Source organism: Arachis ipaensis, chromosome B08 (genome assembly GCF_000816755.2).
Source record: "Arachis ipaensis cultivar K30076 chromosome B08, Araip1.1, whole genome shotgun sequence".
NCBI classification, from domain to species: domain Eukaryota; kingdom Viridiplantae; phylum Streptophyta; class Magnoliopsida; order Fabales; family Fabaceae; genus Arachis; species Arachis ipaensis.
In genome coordinates this window covers 119,825,025-119,830,775 of record NC_029792.2, presented here as the reverse complement: position 1 = coordinate 119,830,775, position 5,751 = coordinate 119,825,025, and the positions used below count along the sequence as shown (strand labels likewise).

General features: G+C 41.3%; 1 pseudogene; it reads right to left on the bottom strand.

Moving 5' to 3' along the window:
• On the bottom strand, window positions 1,284–5,493 carry LOC107611525 (annotated as a pseudogene).

Genomic DNA, 5,751 nt, shown 5'->3' with positions numbered 1-5,751 from the left:
GTGCTCGTGGGGGTCTTTGGTTCCGTCGTATTTCATGTCCGTGGGTTTATCAAAGCCTTTGGGGTGTTTCGCTTTCAAAATTCTCTCCGTGAAGGGGGTGGCTCCCATTATCACGTGGTCGTTTCTCATGCGTTTGGTCTCTCGGTATCGTTGGTCGTCGTCCGTGTGAACAGGATCGTGGGAGGCGCTGCGGTCATACCTTTTGCTGTGTCGCCGTTCTGGTGATCTGTCGTGTCTTAGGTCGCACGAGGTGCTTCTATCGTGTCTCTTGGCGTGTCGCCGTTCTGGCGATCTACCGCGGCGAGATCTTGATCTGGAGGTCGCGTGACTTCCTTTTTCCTTAGTGGCAACCCGACCTTCGAGTTCCTGTACTCGGTGGCAGAGTTCTTGGATTATCTGGGCTGACTTATCTTCCGAATTTTTAGGATGTCGTGTTTTTGTGATGACGGGGCCATTCTCTTTGTTATGGATGGTGCTTGCTATCCTTTCGTGGAGTACGGCTTCTTGGTGTTCTGGAGTAGGGTTTCTTGTTCTGGAGTCATCTTGGTGGCTAATGGAATGCTCTTCAAGTTCGTCCGCCATTCCGACTCAACCGGTGCCAGTCCCACAGATGGCGCCAATGTACAAGATGTCTCTGGTACGGGTTGAGAGATGGATCGAGAACTTGCGGGTTGAGGCAGATGCCTGATCACTTGACTGGAGTAATGGGGGGAGGTACCTGCAAAGACACTCCGATGCTCAAGTCAGAATGGATCTGAGAGGTGTAAGGTATGAGGGATGAATGAATACCTGGAGGGACCTGGGTCCTCTATTTATAGGTGATGGTAGCTGTCTTATCTTATCTTGTTTGGCTAAGATAAGGGAGACGTTTGAATTCGAAAGTTGGTTAGGAGCTCTAGTGGGCCGGTTCGGACTTTCTAGAAGGTCTTGGTGGGTCAGACTCGGGTAGCCGGGTTCGAGGACTATCCCGGGTGTAGAATCCGTGGACCGAATCCGTAACAACCACAAAAAAAACATCCAAATAATCTGTCTCACAAAAATGATCCCAAAAATCATATTCACAAGCAAAAATTAAATCCCTCCAAATAGTATAGAGCTTAGCCTAGAGAGCACTAGCATTTTCTAACTTCTCCGACAAATATTTTCTCTGACACCCATCAAAACTACGAATGAGACGATCAAAACCTGCTAACCAATTAAGAGAACTCTGACTAGCATCATAGTTTACTTTAACCAATTTTACAAAAAGAGAAACCGAAAAGAATTAATTAGAAAGACCCGAACTTAGTACTAGATCAATTATACTATACGTGTTTTATACAAAAACTCGCCATTCTCATGCTTGTAACCACAGTTAGTTATTGATCAGTGCCTAAATGTGACTCTTCCAATAATTTCTTATGAGGTTCCACATTCTCCTCCAAATGGTTTATGTTGTAACCACATTACCTAATCTTGTTACACAAAAACAAATTACAAGATTCATCAAATGAGGATTGACAGTTATTGATCAGTGCCTAAATAAGTAAATATCACTCTTCTAATAGTTTATCCTCTAGTCGCATATTGTTTTTGAGAAAGGGCTGTCCAACCAATATCCTGGCGATAGAAACCTACCAGGGGGCAGCATGCTCAGCTCCTTCAAGGTTTTTAATCAATGTTACCTTCTCATGTTTTCCAGGATATCCCTTACTCGCCATTACCACTACCATGGCCGACCCGGGCAACCAGTTCAGAGATTCCCCGCTCAGCTCTCCTCTGCAAGCCGCAAGCAGGACTTGTGCCAAATCAGACTCCAACCGAACCATGAGAACCTGTTTAAAATTCCCAAAGGGAAAATGAAATACATCGGTTAACAACGTAGCCTCAACATTAGTAACATAAACACAGAATTTTGTATATAAACCGATAATTGTTTTGATGCAAGCAACCATCTCAGGACTTTAACTGACCTGGCACTCTGGATCACCGAATCTCACATTATACTCGATTAACTTCGGCATGCCAGATTTCTTCTCAATCATAAGACCAGCATACAAAAGGCCAACAAACTTGCAACCTTCTGCTGACATTCCTTTCACTGTTGGGGTGATAATATGATCCATTACTATTGACTGAAGCTCCTTGGTTAATACAGGAGCTAGAGAGTATGCGCCCATGCCGCCAGTATTTGGCCCTGTATCGCCATCACCAATTCGTTTTGGTCCTGAGCAGATTCAAGTGGAATTGTACTTTCTCCATCAACCAATGCAAAAAATGATACTTCTTCTCCCTCTATATATTCCTCAACAATTACCCTACAACCTGCAGAACCAAAATCACCCTTTACCAGCATTGAATCTACAGCTTCATATGCTTCTTCCAGTGTCCTGGCAAGGGTAACTCCTTTTCCAGCAGCCAGTCCATCTACTTTGACAACAATCGGAGCTCGCTGTTCTTGAATATATTGTTTTGCAACAGATGGGTCTGTAAATATTTTGTAATGCATTAATTAATCCAGGATTAATAAGACATTACACATCCAAAACCCAACAGAATACAGGTTTAACTAATCCTCTTAAAATAAGAATGATACGAGATTCAACGAGACAAATTAGAAACAATGCATGAAAGAATAATGCACAAAGAAGCAGGTCCAATAAAATAAGGATAAATTACTAATTTGATCAATGAGAAACAGACCTTAGCAGTTGGAATATCATACTTGTCATACAAATGCTTCATGAAATTCTTAGAACCTTCCAAAGCTGCAGCCTCCGCAGACGGGCCAAAAGTTGGGATTCCTGCCTTAACTAATTCATTTACAAGACCTGCAACAAGTGGAGCCTCAGGTCCCACAACAACTAGTCCCACCCCGTGTTTTACGACAAAATGAGATTACTGCTGCTGCATCATGGACATTGAGGTCTGTAATACAAGTGGTGTTTCCAGAGCTGGAAATTCCTGCATTGCCGGGGGCACAAAATACAGCATCACAGGATGGTGATCGTTGCAAAGCATAGCAAAGTGCATGTTCACGTCCTTCACCACCAATAACAAGAACAATCACCTTTTCTTCTTTTGCACAGAAATGAAAGTGAGTTAGTGAGCAAACATGTGAAAATAAAGACAATGTCACAGAATTGAAAAGTTTGAACTCATCAATCCATTTAGCAGAAACAAAGGCTCCTATATTTATCAGTAGCCAATCAATTACTTGAAAGCTCTCATTTCTATTCATGTACATATCTGCAAAAGTTCATTTGAATAAAGAGAAAAGATTTTGAGGACATTCTAGCTAAGATTTTACTCCATCTCCATGCAATGCAATTGTGTTGGTTTTAGAATATGGATTCTCCAAAAAAAGAAAAGGGCATAAAAATATTTGGTCTTATAGATGAAATTATTAGTGTATTTGTCTTACTTTATTTTACCAAAAAACTACATATATTAAATTATGTAGAAAACTGATTCTACATAATACAAAAACAGGGGAATTTATAAATAAAAAGATAAAGAGTAAGTACAGTGCTTACGAGAACTATTGTTTGTCTCAAACCCAACAGAACCTGATAACTGAGTTTTGAGCAGGGCATTTGAAAACACTATGGCTTGGGCTTGAGGCGCTAAGACTAACATTGGAGCTCCTAAAATTCAAGTTCTAAAGGAAAAGAGAAGTAGAAGACGACTTCTGCAACACAGAGTGTTGGACTCTAAGGTGAAATGGGTTAGAATCTCCAACATGAGAGCATCCATGAAGGTTGAAAGAAGCTCCAACGTTGAAGATGACACATGACATTGTTATAACTCACTGATCCCCTGCAAACAAAAATTCAAGAACCTGTTATGGTTTGAACGAAATTAGCATCATCAACGAGAAATGGAGCTTAGAAATTACTCAAATTAGTATTATAATGTTGGGCACAAAATTCGTTCAGGCATTTCATCAAACAGGTTGTGCACTACCAAACAGGTGAAAAAGTTGCACACTTGACATTACAAAAAAAATATAATAATATACCATAGATTTAGAAAATAAATGCAAGACCATAGATTTATGACATTTGAATCGGTTATTTAGTAAACCCTAATGCTCAATATGCCACACCAACATCAGTCGACTATGGGCAGTTGATGACTGCATCACAACCTCTGCCTCCTCCACCATAGTATCCTCTTAACGCTCCTCACTATCAGACAGAGCTATATCCGTGGCCACAGTATCGTCATCCTACGCATTTCCCACCTCCTCCACCGCCCGGCCGACGAGATCGTCACGTAAGACACAGCCCCCATTGTGTGGCACGGGGGATTGCCTTCACTACCCACCTGACCAGCATTGCCGATTTATTTTAGTTACTTATTTTGTACTGTATCATTTTGATTACTTTGAATTCCTTGTAAAATGTAATTTATTGTTAATTTTCTTGTATGATAAACATTTTTTAGTGGTTTGTATAATATTGCTTTATATGGTATTTGTGCATATTTTTTGAGACCCATGAAGTACATTAAATTATAAAACACAAAAAAAATAGCAAAATAAATAAACACAACATACGATTGATAGCTAACACGACAATTAAAAGATTTCAAAACACAACTACGAAATAAATACAAAATGACACACAACTAGTCATCCTCTACTGGCTGGTTCGGGCACCCTCTCCGAGTGTGGCCTAGTTGCCTGCATAACCCACATCTTTTCTCTGCACGCACAACCTCGTCCATCTCATTCTGGAATTTCATAAAAACTGATCTTTTTGTTGCTTTCTGTCGTATGGCGGGATTAGGATGCAGACGTGTCCCATACCACTCCGGCCATAGCTTTTTATCTGGTATTGGTGGAAACTCTACCCCATACACCTTGAAGACGTTTTTTTGCCTGTAAACCGGATGAACATATCTCCCCCATCAATACTTGCAGCGGCACAAGCTGCAAGTGCATGACAACACGGAAAATGAAGAGACTAAAAATACCACAGTCACATGTGCGCGCACTCAACCAGACACGAAATGAGCCTAGACTCCAACTCTCAAGAGGCTCTAACTCCTCTACCACAAACACTAAGGTCCTCCTATCACAATGTGTTACGCGCATCTTCGACAATCCTTCCCTATTCTTCTCAATAGCACGTACAGCCACTGTGAAAACTCTTGTCCAGCCGCCAGTTGTGACTGTGCCTCCCTGCCCTTTATGACGAACAATTGTTGCAATCGCTCGTAAGTGCATCTAACAATAGCTTCTACCGGTAAATACTGCGCACCCATTAACACTGCATTTATGCACTCTGTGAGATTTGTAGTCATGTTCCCAAACCTACGACCACTATCACAATGTTGTAACCATATCTCCTTGTTGAATTTGTTGGTCCAATCTGACATCTTACGGGATAACCCTCTCAATGCATTCATATACCACTCGTATCCAGCCCTGCTTGGACTATATGCAGCATTCATCAAGTATCGCTTACCCTCTGATGATTTGAAATGGGTCATGAAGTTTGCTGCCATGTGTTTGACACAGTACGCATGAAAAGCATTAGGAGGTCTTTAACCACTATCATTGGCTCTCAATGTGGTTTCGATTGCTTGGGATCTATCAGATATAAGCAACAGCCCTTCTTGTGGTGTCACATGCATCCTTAGATTGTTTAGGAAAAACGACCGTGACTTAGTCGTCTCAGACTCTACGATAGCAAAAGTAATAGGGAGAATATTATTGTTACCATCTTGTGTCACGGCAATTAATAACACACAGCCATACTTGCC